This window comes from Acanthopagrus latus, chromosome 4 (genome assembly GCF_904848185.1).
Source record: "Acanthopagrus latus isolate v.2019 chromosome 4, fAcaLat1.1, whole genome shotgun sequence".
NCBI classification, from domain to species: Eukaryota; Metazoa; Chordata; class Actinopteri; order Spariformes; family Sparidae; genus Acanthopagrus; species Acanthopagrus latus.
This window is the reverse complement of record NC_051042.1, coordinates 16,994,614-17,014,141: the sequence shown is the minus strand read 5'-3', so window position 1 is coordinate 17,014,141 and position 19,528 is coordinate 16,994,614. Positions and strand designations below refer to the sequence as shown.

The following is a 19,528-nucleotide window of genomic DNA, read 5'->3' as shown; positions in this document are numbered from 1 at the left end:
GATTTACTATGTTCACCAGGAGCGGACTGAGAATCCCCTTTTTCTTCTATGACAGTCAATTTCAATGTTTTCCTTTTCTGTGTTTGTGTTTGTCCCACAAACTATTGGACTTTTCATCCTTCACATCCTTCACATCCTTCAAATCCCGCGTTTCAGCACCAACGTTTGCAAGAAATAACAGAAATGTTCTTTTGCATTTACGAATTCACTTCGAAGTGAAAATTCTTACCTGAGATAGAAAAAAAAATTGATAAAAAATAGTTGTAACTTGATAGTTGTAACATTATACAGCTTCATACAGGTGTAGGCTTATGAAAATGATTGGTTAATATGTATTTTTTATTTCATTATGTGACAGTCGTAGTTTTCACATGTGGGGTAAAGGGCCAGAACGTCATGATTGAATTTCTTCAAGATTCTCTGGAAAATATGGGACATTTCTAATGTATTTGAATTTTGTTGATATGTGCCATAGATCAAATATGGACTTAACATAGTTCATGAAGACATTTTTTGTTCTGTTACATTTCAGATACATCTTATTTTTGGCATGTACGTAGTCCAAATATGACCTAATTCCTACAGCATCTTGGATGACATGAAATCTGTGACTCATGATCAGAGAGCATCACTATATCATGTCTTGGAATATTCAAACAACAATGTCTCAAGATTCTTGAGGTTTTTTGCGTCATTTGTAGTTTCTGAACAGCTCACCAGATATAAAAGGTTGATGACCCATTCAGCATGTTGCTCACCACATGTGCAGTGTTGATTTAGTGTTTGTGTGTACTTGCTACAAAGCGAGGACTACAACAGGTTTTTAACTAGGGTGAGGACAATTTTTTGGAGGTGAGGACATTTTGGGCTGGTCCTCATGACATCGAAGAACTATCTGAAGGTCAGGACTTGGTTTAAAGAGCTCCCAGTGCGAACAGACAGAACAGACATTTAAAACTGGCTCAAAATGGAACGTTTTTTTTTCACTGACTATTTGAAGAAGCTGACATTTCACATTTATATCATATTTCACTGGGATATAAATCAATAACAAATATAGCTAGGAGGTCAAGGATGGGACTGACAATCTTCTGACTAATGTCCAGCCATTTTACCTGTCAGCCACAATGTCCACTATGTGTCCAAAGGATGTTGCTTCATATTTGTTTGCTTGACAAGTTACAGTATGATTCGCTGTGGTCAAAGCTGTAATGCCCTGTAAAGTAGTTGTATACATACACTTTAAAGCAGCAGTGCAATGTTTTATTTTACATTCATGTATAAAACTGCTGCCATTGGTATGTCCTGGAAGCTTGTTGTTGGTAGCACACAGATGAAATTTCATGTGAAACATTAAATGTTGAAGTTATATCTTCACCTGGACCACATATCATCTACCAGTGACTTCAGAGAGTTGCCTTCACATTAATACATTTTGTCTCCCTTTCAACCTACAAATGAACAAATCATCAAAACAACTGTGGCAGTCCCATTGTGTAGCACCTGCTATCTTTTTTTAATTTACTTTGGCTGTATTTTGAAAATCCCTCTGGATTGATTGTAGTAGATTCAGATCACCTGTGCACAGGGTGCGGACACTGGCTCTTAACACATGAGTGAAAGCATCTTGGGTCAGTTTAGGTCCCACTGAGGTTTCTTTGCTGCCCTGTTGCCCTGTTTGTTCTTATTGAGGGAAAAGGGTGTGTGTGTGTGTGTGTGTGTGTGTGTGTGTGTGTGTTTGTGTGCTTTCAATAATCCAGTTGAGTGACTGGCAACAATCACCCTTCAACTAGGCTACCTGCATCAGGACCAGGCTTGTGCATTGGACTGTGCCAGAGAGAAAACAAAGATAAATATCTGAGTGTCATTTCAAAGCTGCAGGATTTGTAAGGACTCAAGAATAACGCAGAGTTAGCGGATTTTCTCCTGGACAAGTAAGGACCCCTTCTTTATAAATGTTTAATACTATGTTTCAACCACAAGGTTATGGTGGCGGTGGTTACAGTAATACTCGCAATAGCGCATATGGCCGTATGATGTTGCAGTCGATCTATATAGCTTGTTGCTAAATCTAGCTTGTTAGCTTGTATGCTAACGCCGGTGTTTAGCCTTGTGTTTATGGCTACTGGTTAGCAAAAGTGTCTTTCAAGAGACTGGGCAGTTATAATAACATTAGTTTGTGTTCAGCACACTCTGAAGTGATTGAATTGCTTGGCTACAAAAAAATTTGCGCTGGGTAATGATTAGCTGGTAACTTCGTCTACAGCGATGTGAAGAGTACTGTTTGTTACTCGGGTTCAGGGCTTATGTTGTTGTTGTTATCTTGAATATCTTGGTTATCTGGCGTCCTCTGTTACCATGGTTACAGGCCAGCTCATGCACGGCAGGCTCCTCTGTGGGAGGGGCTTTGAAGGCAGCGAGGAAGAAGGAAGGACCTGGGAACTGTATCATTCAAATGTTCTGGTCCACTATTTTTCAAAACTCCAGACTGCAAGCGGTCACTGTGTGGACCTCCCTTCGTTTTTTGTGCTCCTGACTGAGGCGGGCACAACACATTTTACTGCCAGTGCCGCCACATGATTACACAACTTTGATTTGTGACTCTTTCATGTTTGACCTGCATTTTAGCTGTTTGAAAATGGGTGAGAAGATGTCTTAAAATGTTTTGACTGCACATCACAAAATCTCAGTTCATGATGAGTCAGTTTAAAGTTAGACCGAGGGTTAGACATTTAGTTATGATGGTTAGGGGTAGGATGCCAGGCAATGCATTGCGTCAGTGAGGGTGTTCGTATGAAGTGCTCGTATGCATGTGTGGGTGTGATGGACACACTTAATATCTTGTTTCTGTCGAGCCTCTACATACATCTCACTCTATCTCTCTGTATCACCCTCTCTGTAAACTGTGTAGAGCTTGTCAGAGGGGAAACTGGGATTAGGCAGGCTTCAGCATCAAATCTGACAAAGGTAATACAGGTAATTAGCATTCACTACAAGGGATTGAAAAGATGTACACGATCACAGACTGTGCTAGAGAATTTGTATGCAGGTGAATGTACTTGAGAGCCAGCATATAAAATGTGCTCTTTTCTTAATTTTTCTGCAGTTTGTATAGTTTAAAAAGGGCTCATGTTCCATCAAGTGTTCAGTATGACAGTACATCTAAAGAGAGGGATGTCATGTAAGATGCCACAAATAAGATGAGTGGCAAATGCAGGCCTTTTGATTACATCTGATTTTGTTTTCACAACGTGAAACAATTTAAAGAAGCAGTATAATTCATGATTAACCTAATTTACGTAACAAAGGTGTGGACTTTGACTGATACTTTCATTATTAGGGACATTGCGGGCGATGGCTAATTTAGAGAGATTATAAAATCCTTGCAAAGCAGGAGAGTAATCAAAATGAATTTCATATTTAACCAAATGAGGTAAGCCATTTGTCTTCATTATTGTCTCATTTTGTTACATTAACTGAAAACAATTGCAGGAATGGATAGAACTCAATTTAAGCAGGCTCATCAGGCCCCACATGCATTTTCAAACTCGCTGAATGCGCTCATGTTTTCAGATGGAAAGGAAAAATAGTCTGAGCTTGTTAAAAGAGCTAATTTGTCTGAAATGAGCAATAATGAAAAGTATTTTAAAAAATGCCTAAAGGGGAGAGCTAGCAAGGTGATTTATAGAATTGCAGAACGTGAGCTCCATCCCAACCCCCGTCATCATATTTAAGCATCAAATGAAATTTAGTGTGTGTTTCAGTGTTTCTGCACAATTACATTTAGCTAAATGTACAGCCAAAACCCTCATTTGTTAATCCTGTGTTTAGACGAACGATTCAACAACGCCACTTTGATTTTCAAGGCCACACTTCCAGGGCCATTTATGTTGATTTGTCGCACAAGTGCTGCAATTAAGGAACGCCTTTCATTGGCAGGTTGACTTACATCCACTTAACTGCAGTATCTGCTCTTCTGTCGCCCCTCTGTTGCTTTAGATTTGTCAAAGCAAGGCCATCAGTGCCAGGGAGAGGGAAAGGGATGAGGGAACGAGACCTGTGAATTAAAGGTGTAATCATCAATATCCAGGAGCACCGCCTCGCCCCAAGCTGCACATTTAGCCATTGTTCGCCGCGTTCATGTGGTTCCGACCAAAAGGTACATGAAAAGGCACATGTTCAAAGAAAACTCTTATTAGTGGGCACTTGCAGCATCTTTCCTGTAATCTTTCTGATGAAAGGATTATGTTGTGTGACCACCTAGTTGAATGTGTTTAACTTAATGGAAAGCAAACAGGATGAAAAATATAAGGGTGCCGTGTGATAGTAAAACATCAAACATCTTAAAAAACAGGAAATACATGGGGAGAAATATAATTAAACCCGCTGTGTAATCACAGACAAGATAAGTTAAATAAATAAATTTGAGATCACAGTCTACGTCCTCAGAACTAGGTGTTGTCTATGTAAATACCTCTGTACCGCTGTTTAACATTTCCCTTACTAATGCAACACTGGAAGCCTCGTCAGCCCCCGTTGGGCAGTCTGCTGAGGTCAGCATCCACAACACGACAGGTCCTGCTGCCCATCTCCTTTTGGGGCACGGCATTACCATATAAACTTTGTTAATGACCTTGTCATTTACACAACTTAATTACCAGAGTTGGGTCCCCTGAACATCTTCCCATATGAATTATACATCAGGAAGGTGGCTCCAAATGAGGCACTGGAGGGGGGTTTTGTAAAGATGTGACGGCTCTATGTCTCAATTCGCCTACCGTGTCAGCAAATAAATAAATAATCAGTTTAGGAGGGTGCTGGGCAAATATTTATTTTAAATAACTGCTTGGTAAACAAAGATGAAAGGTACTTATTACTACAATTTACAAAACATGCAAGTTACATACTTAGTATAAATTTGCACAAAGGGGAAAAACTTCAACTCCTCAAAAAACGTTAACAAGGGGCAATATGTAAAAAAACTGCAGTTGAAAAGTTAAAAAGATATCTAAAATTAACAATCAAATGTAAATAAATAGCAGTTTTGACATGATGATGTCTCCCTATAATGTTGCAGTAATATCTACTGAAGTTAGCATGCTATCCAGCAAGACCCAGAGCACAGTTGGCAACAATTAGCAGTTACTGTGGTGATTTGTTGTTTAACATTTGTTTGAGTTTGCATTTGTAAGGGGGCCGACTAACATATTATCAATTATTTAAGTTCAACTCACTGTTGTGTGGAGTGGATGGGATGATTTAATACTTCACACGTTAATATGTTTTCTTGGCAGATAATTTGGTAAAGTATTTGCACAGTATCTGTATTTGAAGCCCAGTTCACACAACACTGGCCAGGTGTGTAAAAGTGAAAAAAACATGAAGGGTTTTAACTTCTTTCATTCCTTTTTTCATTCTTCACAAAACTAACTTCCATCGTTGAGTGCAGCACTATGAAGAACTTTTGTGGTGTACACTATAATCCACGTGTGACTTTCATTGCAACTGCAGTAATTTATGTTGCTGTTGTCATAAATTCACAATGAGCAAAGTCAACTGCGACTCTCAAAATCAAGAACCCTGCAATACGAGAGTTAGCTGTCACAGTCAGTCAGTCAGTCAGTCAGTCAGTCCAATCATAGTCAGCCATCAATAAAACAGCTGAGGACAGAGGACAATACATTTGATATCCACGGAGGACTGTCACTGTCTGAAACCCAAGGTCTCATGCTTGTATGTGAATAATTAAATAACCTGATTAACCTAAAACAGTAATCCCTGGGAAGAATTAAAAGGTTGTGTGTTTTATTCAGTAATCACAAGGGTTCCTGATGAGCTCTGGAGATGCCCACTGTCATCCTCCTTCACACACACACACGCACACACACACACACACACACACACACACACACACACACACACACACACACACACACACACACACACACACACACACACACACACACTTCAGCTATTGTTCCATTAGATTTGACTACAGCTGCAGTCTGCAAGAATATTGACCATTTTTCACCCATTGCTTTGTTCAAAAACTCCTACACAACACCTCTCATCATGGCCACTGTCTGGTTTCTGGCCCATCTATGTCCACATCTCTTGTATCTCGCCTGTTTAAGCTGTTGTTGTGCAGCATAACTGGACTTAACTCAGAGAGACAGTGCAGGAAAAGACTTAAAACATATGCCGGTCAGTTCTTCGGCCCTGCTCAACATACGGCAACTAAACACAGTCAATCTCCTGCAGAAAGCTCTGTCATAAAGCTCTGGCAAAAGGAGCTGAGGCTACTCACAGTAAACAACACAGTATGTCTCCTTGTGTGCTATATACACTCAGAACATGTTCAGTGCAGCCTTGAGTTCCCATCAGTGTGTGGTTATGACATGCATGTTATAGCAGAGACTGGCATCTCCTGCTGTCAGGGTTTCACAGCTAAAAAAACAGGATCTTTAGGGGATCTTGTATATTAGTGGTTCAATATTTTTATCATACTGCAGGACAGGAGAGGAAATGTTGGGCCTCTTAAATAAATTAACAAAGGAATACAGTGTAGATCTGCTCCAATTGGAAAGTTTTTTTTCGAGATGACCTATATATATAAAATGACTTGACTTGAAGGAAAAATGCAAACAAAGTTTCTCTGTTAGGGCTGGGCAATATTTATAATATATATTGTTCTTGTAATATGGGACTGGTACACCATCTGAGACTTTGGATATCATGATATAACACTGTTGAATTTTCATGTTTGAAAGACTGGATTAGAGTAAAGTTTTGTTGTTTTCTGAACCATCCAGAGGGAGCTACTCGTTCTGATATTTGCCCCTACCCACTTTATTATGTCCACACTACTGATGTACAACAACCTAATTAACAATGTGTGGATTTAACTATGACCGTATGATCATAACCATGTTAGGGGCTCAGAAACAGAGTTACCAAAGATATGAGACAGTCTACCCACAGCAACAGCTTCTGCAGGAAAACATCATCAATTATTAATTATCATATCATTAGTTTAGAATTATAAAACAAGAAGGCAAATTTTATATTTGTGGCACCTTTTTACAGACACCACTCACAAAGTGCTTCACAGTCAAACATAAAATCAAGCTGAATCAAACAGAGACAAAACACCAGATGAGATAAGAAAGTCAAATTTACAAGTAAACGAGAAAACATACAAAACAGAACACACACAAGATAAAATGTACAAGTTATGAACATAAAACACCACAAATACCTAAATTCCCATCTGAACAGAGTTTGCCGGCTGGAGACCACAATCACCTGGCCTGGCTTTGTAGTGCTCTAACAGTGATTCCTACATTTTTTGAAATTAATTTTAAAATCAAGTTACGTGATATAAATCAAATATTTTCTAACAGTTTTGGAAGAAACAGACAACTGTTGTTTTGTCATATCAGAAGCACATCTAGACATGAATCTAGAGGACATGCATTACATTTGGTCATTTAATTTTGAATACTTGTGGAATGATGGTGAAGTTGTTATACCTTTCTTTTATTAGCCTACAATAAAAGACAGTTATAATAACTTCACCATCATTCCACAAGTAAATGTAAACTTTACATAACTTGACAATGAATGAATGAATAAATGAATGAAAAGACAGACAGATGAACAAACAATCTGCAGGTGAAAGCCTTATTTGCTCACTGTCTCTGCATGTGCTGTCTGCAGTAAACTCATTATTATTCCATGGATGTAAAACCTTTAAACATGTCTGAGAATTTGACAGTGCTCCTGTGGGCTTGAATGAAAGGTTGACTACTCACCAGACGCATAGACCTTACTGGTGAAAAGGTCATTCCACTCTAAATAGTCAATGTTGCTGGAGCCATTCCCATGATAGAACTGCTGATAACTCTCTAAAATGAAATCTATCTGTGGCTGTGATGCATTGCAGTTTCACTGCCATTGGCGTTAATTCATTACAGAAGAACTAGGCAGAGATTACAGCTTTGTATTCCTTGACAATGTCACGCAGGCCTGCGCCATCCAGATAATTATGAGTCGAGAGCTGCGGCCCCAGAATGAGAAAGCTCTCTGAGCTCATCTCATTCTTCTGAATGGGCCTCTGTCAGATACTGACAATGAGTGACCTTGTGCTTGGAAAATCGTACTGAATTAACCATGGAGCAGATATCACTTATACACCCTGGCTGCATTCCTCTTGAGGGGCCGAGAGTCATCTTTCAAAAATGAATCAACTCAACTCCCTAACTCCCTAAATTATGTCCCCTCCCCGCCACCCCCCAACTGCCTCACAACAGAGACATGCTAATTTTTTTTTAAACACGCTATCCTTTGGTTGTGTCTTAAACACTAAAATTATGTGATTGTCATCGTTGTGGATAATTGATTCTTAAACTGTGGCACAATTAGTTAGATGATAGTTTTTGTTCTGAATTCTGATAACGGATATTTGATATGGCTTTACAAGATGGGCTGTTTTCCTCCTGCCATCTCTGGATTCATTTAATATGCAAGACGTTTTGTAATGTTTTTTGTTTGTAGTTAAAGTGCTGTCAACTGTGGATCAGGACGAAAACAACAATACTAAAAACAACTGCACTCTTGTTGAATATCAATAAGTAGGAGAGATAAAACCCTGCCAAGAGAGTTCTCATAACTCTAACCTTCCTGTCAAACATCAGTGTGTTATCAGCACTTATGCTCTAAGATTGAGTTCCTCTCTGAAACAGTTGCATTTGTCTGTGAAGCAGTAAACACAGTCACTGGTGGATAACTAGGTACATTTGCTAGAGTCCTGCCGTTAAGTATTTCAAGGTACGAAGTAGTACTTCTTCTCCATTATATCTCAGAAACAAATATTGTACTGCATTTATCTGACAGCTTTAGTTACTACTTGCACTTCACATAAAGTTTTTTTCCTCCGGAAAACCATGCATCTCCAAATGTGTATTTTAAAACCCGGGCCGTGTATTTACATGCTTTGGTGTGTACATGGTTTATATTTACCAGAGGTTTTGGAATTGGTCCAGCTGCCCCAAAGGATTACACTGCAGCCAAAGTATTTAAAGGTAATTTGGCCTTAATATCCTTATTCTTATCAGCAGTAAAATATAACATTAATGCAGCAGTAACATTAATTTAAAAACATCATATATAGTAGTAAAACACTGCCAGGGATGTTTTTTCTACATAAATGAGTACTTTAACTTATATACTTTAAATACTCTTTGCTAATAAAATGAACACAGAGTATTTTAAAGTGTGGTATTAACATTTTTACTTAAGGAGAGGATCTGAATACTTAGGGTTACTGACCATGTCTAATAAATAAGCCAAATGAATATTATCTTTTAGGATCGTTTAGAATAATTACATACCCAGACCACACATATTACCTTGTCTTGATGTGGTTGCCCACACATTAAAAGTTCACCCCAAATTAGAAAATAATCCTAATAATCATTTTTAACACAGATGGTTTTCTATGCTGATGTTTTCATCTAACCACCACTGCAACTTTAGCTGAGTACAAAGAGGGCGAGTGACATTTTGTCTGTGATAGTAAAGGCATCAAAACATGACATTTGTAAACCTTGACAGTGATGTGCCTTTGCAGAAACAATGTCCTGGTAGATCTGAAAAAAAAGACACACACACACACACACACACACACACACACACACACACACACACCTTGCTTGTCAATATTGTTATTGTTAGGTACTGTTTTCTACCAAAGGCACAAAGCAGAGGCGAAGCACCACGAGGGATATATTGTGAAATGTATTTAGGTGAATTGACACGAATCCTGCAAACACCTGGGTGTTACTTTTGTTCTCTGAAGCTGTTTGTCACCTGTCTGATCAACTTTGCCCTAACTGGTTGCACACAGAGAATTTCCTGCACAGACACACGCAGAGGAAAAAAACAAAACAAAACAAACAAAACAACAACCTCATTGTTCCTTCCGCTCCTTGTTGTGCAATTAGCGTCGTCTGCCTTCCGTCCTCGCATTGGTTGTCTGGCTGATTGAAGTTGTTGACTGAAACCTGCATGCCCTCACAGTCTGTCATGAACAAGCAAGTACAAGTACAAATTGAGATGTTATTGCTGCTCAATTTAACACTCAATAAGACCTGTGGTCATTCATTTGTTAGTTCATTTGTTTATTTAGTTGGGTGTGATGTTTTGGAAGGTCTCTCAGTTAGTGGACAAACGGCCGCACGCTGGCAGATTCAAATAGGATTACTTCTGATTTGTTTTGGTGGTGTATGCTTTCATTAGAGGTTTTGTATCGTTATGGTCTTTGGTAGGTGTGCACACCTGCACACAAATCTTTAAGAAGTTCAAACCATGGATTTAACAAAGGACAAAATAATCTCAAACTCAAGAAACCAATCAGAAAAAGCCACGTGCAGAAGAAAGGCACATGGCCCTTAAACTAGAGACAGCAGTATAACTGTACAGTTTGGTAATGTTACATGAAGGTTAATTTATTCCAAGTATACCCCTCCTCGTTCTGTCTTTTTCATCTAGCGTTTATATTAATGGAGCAAAATTACAGTGCCTTTTATAGCACTGTCAGTTTTATTTAGACTTGAAATGTCATTGTCCTTTGGTGAGACGTGTGGTCAATACGAACTGAAAAACTACGAGCTTTACAAGGACAGATTTAAGGGCTGTTGTACTGCATCAAGCAAAACAGGTGTACCCAATAAACAGGTAGCTCACTTTAATCTATCAATCACAGGCTTGATGGAAACCAGATGATTTTTTTTGCCTAGATTTCACTGGCGAAACAGTAGCTAAGAGCATCTGCATCTCTTCTGAGCTGTCACTCATTGTGGGGTGGTTTTTCATCTTAAAAAGGCAATGTAGATGTTCATTTGAGTTTTGGCTCAGGTCTTTGTAGCTGGATGGCCTCAGTCCAAGCAAAAAATGTTTCTCTTTTTCTTTGACTGTCTGTTGAAATGTATTGTTGGACGCTTATTTGGGTTATTAATTGGTCGACAGTGCCTGTTGTTCACAAACAATACCTCATTTTAGTTTTAGAAATAAAACAAACAAAACCTGGCCTTTGTTGCTTCTGTATATGTAAAGCATATAATGTGCTGACATGCTAAATGTTACCTGATAAACATCGAATTGCTAACTTTCAAGCGTGGGTGCATGGACTTGCTAATGTTATGCTATTCCTCCCTCCTGTACACCATGTTTTATTCACTGAATAAATCAAAATGCTAACTTTCAAGTGTGGATATATAAACTTGCTCATGTAATGTTATTTCAATCCTCCTGCTGTTTAAGTCACAGAATAAATCAGGAACTACAATGTTTACGATTCATGAAGGAGGTCTTTAATTGTAACGTAGAACACCTACATGCTAAAAATGGGGATGCAGTTGTTACCTTGCCTGTTAGCCTCAGTTGGGCTTTGATCAGATCGTCAACATTAGTACCCTGATTGTTTCTGAAGGTGACAAATAAAAAAGAAAGACAAACAACCTTTGACTTATTCCGACGCAACTTGATGCGCCCTTAGATTTTCAACTTGCATACTTTCTGATGAGGCTGAGGTTAAAAACACTTGATCAAGGTTGGTAAAAAAGATTTTGTTTTGACATGAAATACCTTGTGTTGTTGGCACAAACGCTGGAAATGTCCCTAAATTTAATTAAAAACGCTAATTTTGTTTGGAAAATGTCCCAGTGTCTTGCCTAAAACACATTTTTGTTTCCACCAGAACATCTGGAAAATGATATTTTGTTAAAAATGTCCAGTCTTTCCATGCTTGCAAATGTTGAAAATGCTGTCCTGAGCTCATATTCCTTATTAACATTATTTAATCATGATATGAAACATATTTGAGAAATGTTAGTCTAGCTTACATGACACATAGATATTTCAATATGACCATGGTTTGCAATATTAAATGTTAAATATGAACATTTTATGTTGGGCTGCAAAAAATCTGTTTTGATTAAGTAAACAAGCATTCAAAGCTCTTTGAGCTGTCTTTCTGGCTATAGACTTTTATTTCCTTTTATACTTAAAAAGCAGTTATTTTTGGCCTTTCCCGTTGAATGCGCTACCTCCTGTGAATACGATAATTATTCAGTTGTCTGTTTCGTTAGATTCAAGGCAAAGAGCCGCGAGTCTTTCCTCAAAGCTGAAAATTGCAGCTGTGTGCCCACTTGAGACCAAATCATCTCATCAGATGCCGTGCACTGAGTTTCAACAGGTAAGCAGAAACCTCACATCTCTCTTTTCCTGTTATCTCTGCATCTCTGGCCCATCCACCCACAGCTCTTCTGTCTGCGATGGTAATATATATCTCTGCCAGGAGTGCCCTCCCACACTTGTGATGGAAACATCTCATCAGACATCACGTATGGTAATCCAGATCCAATAGTTAAGCATCCTCACACACATCCAACAAAGGAACAGCTTTACAGTATGGGATTTAGATAAAAGCACACTCTGTGCTCTGGTGATCAGATTTTACCTGCTTACAATATGCAAAATTCATCCAATTCTGTCAGTGCACCAACACCGCCCCCACACCTCTCCTCTCACTCTAATGTTCCTGAGAGACAGAAGTCAGGTAACCAGCTGGCATTAGCTGTATTACAACATTTTTAATTCAAATTGGATTTACAGAATTGCTAAAATTGACAAGATGCAATGAAGCCTGAGATTATGGCGGCTTAGACCAGTGTTCCTCAGCTCTTCCCGTTTCCTTGTCACACACATGCAGACTCTTTTTTGTGGCTCACAAACTCAGCTGCCACTCATCACAGGATATACTTAAGATGCATGTGAGATTACAGTACTGAAAATACAGAGCTTTTTATTAATTCTCAGGTATTGTTAAATGTGTTGCACAGATTTATGGTATTGTAAAACAGCACTGAAGGAGGAGATGGACCAACATGATTAAATCCCCTTTCAGAGCACCCATCAACATCAAACAACAACTAATTAATGGGTTAAATGTGAGCTGAAAATATGTAAATAAATATCGTATATAAGAGGGTTTGTCTGTGCGCTCCATGGTGCCCCCACTTGCGTTTGCCAATGTAAGTGATCCTACTTAAAAATCCCACTTAAAGCCTGTTCACTCATTGAAAAACAATTCAGAATTGCACGCGTCATTAAGTTGTTGTTGCCTTCTTATACGTGAATTTAAAGTCCAAATGTTGAAATAGATGTGCATTTTTTTGTGCTATTTTTACTGCCAAAATGCTCAATGAGACAAATGGAACAATGTTTTGTTTGACATTTAACACCTGAGCAACACAGAACGGGTGCTAATAACAACATCTGCTCTGCAAAGTAAAAAAAAAAATAAAATAAAAAATGGCTGCACTCAATGGAATACGTCAAGACAAGGCTGCCACCCTCCAGAAATCCCCCTCGCCTCTTCACTTCCTTGGGGGGATGTGAAATCAAGTGGTGTGTTCTTGTCGAAGTACTGCTGCTCAACAGCTGGACATGCTTATGCTGAAGGGTGAACACAGCCATTCATCAAAATAAATATTCATGATGTTTGTGTTGTTGTTTTTTTTTCAAGATATACAAAAAACAATAATAATTGTGAATAAAAACTTTAGTCATATTCATAAGTCATGTTTGCATATTGTATACTGACAACAATATGTTTGCTTCAGTTAGGCTTCACTATGCCTTATGTCTGCCATCTGGCATCTGGCTGGGTTTTGAAGGTCGCGTTATGGCACATGGGAAGTGCTACTTTTGTCAGCAACAAAAAATAAGGAAGAAGCACTGTTTTACACTGATCTCTATCCCCAGGTAATGGTGACAAAGCTCAGATAACTCTGGAAGCTCTGCACCGCTGTTCCCAGAGACAAAGAAGATGAAGACGGCGTGTGATGGAAGCCAAAGTAAAATGTGTGTTAAGATGAGCATTAACTCGATGGAGACCGCTCCGGTGGTGCTATGTGTTTCCCTTACCACTGGAACTTGAAACCATCTATGCTAGAAGATGGTTTAAAAAAGGCATTTTTTCTACAAGCTCAGTAAGTAACACAATCTTCTTGGTTATTAATACAGCTGGATGTTTTTGTAGCACTTACATTGGGCTATTAATTCAAATTCAAATCAGAATTCTTACCTTTTTTTTGACAGTAGCCAGACTGCTAGCAGTAGCCATATTGCTATAGCTGTATTTGCAAATGCCAAAGACCATGATAGCCATTGTTAGCCAAAGTAATCTTAAGAGATCCTTGTTTCACGAGAACTGGTTTTGCTAGCTAGCTAAGCTGGATTCTCGTTACATAAAATGTTATTTAATTAATACAGGGGCAGCACATCACCGGAGTAACCGCTAATTGCTGCTAACTGTAGCTGCCCTTGGCGAAATAGCTCAATTAAGCCTTACAGCTAGTGGGTTGCACCAGGGCGAGTTTCAGTGTTTACAACGTTACCACAAGAGCTCTGGAACGGGGCTGGGGCTAGCTGGCTAACACTGAGACTTCAGTAGATATGTCTACAACACAATCATAATGTCAAAACTGCTACGTATTTACATTATGTAGATAATTTGTGTTGTTTTCAGCTACTATTCTTACACACTTGGCCTTTCAATTATATAACTTTCACCCTTACTTTAACAATTAACTGTTAATGCATAGAGAAAACTGGAGTAAGCCTGTTAAAAGTGAATTCAACAATCCAGGCCAAGTGGCATCAATCTGGGAAGGAGCTGTCTTTGTGCACTCTGCTCGATATTTTTACAGGCATGTGGGTTCCTGTCAGGGCAGCATATATTTCTGCCGCATCAATATTCAACACCAATAAATGAAAACACGTCTTCAAGCTTGTTATCAGAGTCAATTATTAGGTTCAGCCTGCTTTCTGTAAACTAAGACGTTGAAGATGTTCAATGCAATGGAGCACTGAGGGGATTTCATAAAGCCAAGGCCAAGCAAAGAGTTCTTGTCTGAATGAAAAATGGGATTGCTTTGTGTTTATCCCTGGGCTTGTGTACCAATAACTTCAAAACATGAGAGATATGGTAAACATAGCTGCTCCCCAAACTGCCTTTTTTTGAGTAACCAAAGAGGGAAAACCACAATAAAACACAGGGGCAAACATGCCGTGAGATGTTTTATTCATTCATTAAAGCCATCAGGAATGTAGGATCGAGACGGCATCAAAGATGGATACAAACACACAATATATGAAACAGAATCTAAACAAGTTGCATTTCGCGGTGGCCTCTTAGACTGCACAAATGTTGTATCTGCCCATCAAGTTATTCTTGTTGAGTCTGTGCTGTGAATGATATATTTTTCGTTCTATTTTTCTCTTAAAGCCGTCAGTCACCCCTGGCAGAACTGCAGGCGTGAGCCTCGCTAGCCGTGAACAGAGCGTTGTTGAAATCACACCCTACTGTGGCTGCAAACATTACACCGGGTTTCTCACCCCGACTTCTGCAACTGCATGCTGCTTCTGCTTTGATGTTTCACATTAACAGCATTTGTCTCCTGAATGAGAAACACTTTATGCTTGCATATGAATACCAATATAGCATTGCACATACTGTACATCCTGGCAGGCTAATTATCACTATGATGTTTGTGCAGAAGGTAATTAATAAAATAAAACCCTGGCATTTTGCTGTCAAGCTGTCGAGGTGAATCTCACAAACAAAACCGTCTTAAAATTCCTGAAAAATGAGAGTCTGACAGTCAGACTGTCTTATTGATTGTTTAACACAGTGTGCCAGAGAGGGCACACCTACACTGACCTATTCAGATCAGTGCAATATTTACATCAAGGCTCTGTTCAAAAGTTTGGAACTGCCTGCCACAAAAGCTTGACTCAGTACAGTCAGATAACTGAGAGGACTACTTAATATTCTTGAATTGAGTTTCATGCCTAAAGGTTGCAGCAGGCCCTCTTTGCAAATGGATATTATTCTGTACGAAGGGTTTGCAAAAGTAATGTTTTGTCCATGGAGAACAAAATGCTGTTCAACAAGACTGACAATTGAAAGGGCAGAAAGAGACAAAGATACCTCTAGGCTCCAGTTAAACAGGAACCTAAGAAATCACCAGTCATTAGTAAAAGAAACTGGGATCCGTGCAGGAAAAACAAGTTTCCTGTTACTGTTAAGAGTCTGAAATACTGCTCTTAACAAGCTGGAACAAACAGGCCTGTTGGTGTGGCAAAACTCCACAACATTGCATCAACAGGGACATCTTCCTCTTATGCCTTTCTGTGGCTGTTATTCTGCAAACTGAGTAAATTTGCACACTTTATACTAAAGTAAGAATAACATGCCCTATTTGTGTAACCACATCAAGGTGCTCAAACCTTTAACACACAGGTAACCAGAAGGATGGTGCCATCGGTCTGAATTATACTGTTTCGTCTTTGTTAAAAAAGCCAGCGCTGAAGCCAAAAAATAACAGCAGATTCCAAACCACTGTGCTGAAGGTGTTTAGATTAGCTTTATATACAGGGGAATTGATTAAGAGACCACTAGGAGCAACTATGGAGCAATGTTTTTAAATCAGCTCCTCATTTTGAAAAGAAAAAACAAAACAAAAAAACCCAAAAACCTAAAATCAGCCCACGCACAGCAGAACTACTTACAAATCAGATGAAGCAGCGTCCGAAACAATGCATTTTTCATGTCAATGTTAATGTTTTGTTTTTATGTGAATTGTTAATAAAACTGTGTCAGTCATATCCATGTGTGCACTGGAATATTGATTTTATGTGTTTGTTTTGTTTGCATCACACACACACACACACACACACACACACACACACACACACACACACACACACACACACACACACACACACACAGTGTTTCGGCATTTGTAACGTGTAGCGTGACACCATTGGATATTTTCAAGGAGAACTGGGGACAGATTTTGGGATACTTTTTTTTACAAGAAGTTGGGCCATCTCCAGCTGTGTTTGTGGTGACAAAATTAGGTGTTTATAAGGAGACCTCAGGACATTTCACACTGTGTTTGTGCAAACCAAAACCGGTATTTTTCCTAACCACAGCCAAGAGGTTTTCGTGCCTAAACCTAATGAAAAGATAAGCACAGCATTGTGAGACAAATAGAAAAAACTGACCCAAAACAAACTTGCATTTGTAACAAAGAAACATAAAGCTCTAACTTATCTGTGGTCTTGCAGAGAAGGTCTTAGCTAAGCACTGGCAACTGGTCTTGTTTCAGATTCTTGCCTCCATTATAACACTTAGTATTACCATGACCTGGATGACTGAATACAAAGCTAACATTCATTCTAGCATCCTGGTTGGTGACGCACAATCACATTCCTGCTGGTGGTTTTGCTTTATTCCACTGATGAGACTTTTGGTTATCAGCCACGTGTAAAGAAATAGAATGCATTCAACATGTTTTTCAGGCCTGAGACTTACACTTGAAGTGCTTTGATGGGACACATTAAATGTTAACTAAAAAAATGTTTTATGTTAAAGCAATCTCCACAGGGCGCCTTATTAATTGAGTCTTATGGTGACAGGGGGCCATACATCAAACCTGGTGAAACACATTACATGAAACTGAGCTCGGTAGCAGTGAAGTGAACGGCAGCCCCTTGACATTATGCTTAAGGATCAGAAAATAATTCATAATTTAAGCCTGATGAGCGGCACTATGGTACTTTACTGAAGAGCACTGCTTTTAAAATCAGCAGGAACAATCGCATAATGTGAGTTTCACCATGTGCACAGATGCAAAAGGTTAATAGGATCACAATGACATTGTGTTATGGATACTCACTCTCTTGTAATAACATCAATAAAAGAAAACTCCGAGAAGGGCACTGGCGCCATACTGCTGTACAGCTACAAACAGTACGTAGCCAAGTGGGCCCTAATTTAAGTTATATGGCTTTAATCTTAGAAGTGATTACTATAAAATGTACAGTACATTTATTATGCACACTGTATGCATACAGTTACATTATATAGCCTCATGTAAAAGAGCAGTTGGTGTGTTTGCGTGGGTGATTTTCAAAGCCTCTGCTCTCTGCCTGTATCACTGACATTAACATTATGCTTTATGCACTTTTTGGCTTTTAGTGTGAGGTAGAAGAAGAGAGCTTTAGGGTACGTAGGTTAATTTAGTTTCCTTACAAAATGTGAGCGCCTTAGTCTTTAACATTTAATCCAAAGGGAGGTATTTTTCAAGAAGCCAAAAGGGTGTGTGAAGGGTAATAAATCCCCAGCTCGACTCTCCGGAGCCTTGCAGAGGTTTCAACACATGCTAAAAACCTGGGCCCTGGGCTACAATGTGAGAGAAATAGTGGGTATACTGCTCACCTGAATAATGCACAAGGTTAAAAGGTCGCGGTGGAATTTCCATTTCTATAAAATTTAAGAGAGAGGCAAGGTGGGAAATGGGTCCAATGCAATTACTTTCATTCATAACACTACGGGACCATGCTAATTACTTGATGTATTAATAACTGCCCTTGCTGCTTTTACTCTGGGCCTCCATTGCATTTCCATCTTTAAAACTCAACTTATTAAAAAGCTGATGAATGATTTGAGTTGTTTTTCCACCTGGGCAAACCACCTCGATGGGAATTATGGTATTTCGTACTTGAATGTTGATTTGATTGCAGGTGAGGGAGCGGCTCGACTGAACATAATGCCTTTTTTTTAACTAAGCACTTACTGTATAGGAAATGTTCCAACCCAAAATAAATACTGACACTATATGTATCTGCAACATACATATAGAGTACATGCACCATTCTGTAAATCCACAGATAACTGAAAACATAACTCTTCTTTATGTAACAACTTTACATTTATTAATCCAAGTCTATTCTATTTCTTACCTTTTTTAATAATATTATTTATTTTTTGCTATTGTTATTGTTTTTTTTTTTTGTTTTTTTTTTGTTATATTCTGTCCTGGTTTATGCCCAAAAACGACTTGTTTGTGGTTAGGAAAAAAATCATGGTTTAGCATAAACTACCTGTTTGGTTGGTATTGGTCCCCACAAAAACTTCTGGAAATAACTCTAGGTTTTCCTGAAAATACACCATTTTTTGCCACAAAAATGGCTGGTAATTTCCCCTGGTGTCCTAAAAAATATCCCAGTATCATTTTGACAGCCTTGTTGGCTTGTAATAACACAAAAGACCATGTTTTGCCTTAAAGTACATGGTTTTGTCTCAAATCCCCAGATGTCTCGTTAACAATATCCATTTTTATTGCCACACGATGATGGCAAAATACCCCAGTTTCTCCAAAAAGTATCATGTTGTGGTGCCACAGACACTGCAAAGCTCCCTGACAGAGTAATTTCAAACAGCAGCTTCTCACTTGGCAGTGCCTCGTGAAGTTGTCATGCCACCAAGGATCCCACATACATGTATTCTGAACACAAAATACAATATGCAAATCCAACATATATGTGGTTTGTGTTTCTGTGGCTGAATATCTTAGTAAAATAACAGATTCCAGATTCAAATTCCACCAAATTT

General features: G+C 38.8%; 2 long non-coding RNA genes across 3 annotated transcripts; one reads left to right on the top strand and one right to left on the bottom strand.

Moving 5' to 3' along the window:
* Positions 1-1,797: 1,797 nt before the first annotated feature.
* On the top strand, positions 1,798-15,475 carry LOC119018251. Of its 2 annotated transcripts, none has more exons than XR_005074694.1 (4): positions 1,798-1,934; positions 12,150-12,256; positions 13,828-14,054; positions 15,353-15,475. It is a non-coding gene; the product is annotated as an uncharacterized LOC119018251 (long non-coding RNA). The 2 variants fall into 2 exon arrangements; XR_005074695.1 differs by lacking the exon at positions 1,798-1,934 and adding an exon at positions 4,051-4,159.
* Positions 9,532-15,359, bottom strand: LOC119018252. The gene is made up of 3 exons (XR_005074696.1): positions 14,150-15,359; positions 9,970-10,081; positions 9,532-9,650 (listed from the first exon to the last, which is right to left on the bottom strand). It is a non-coding gene; the product is annotated as an uncharacterized LOC119018252 (long non-coding RNA).
* Positions 15,476-19,528: the final 4,053 nt, after the last annotated feature.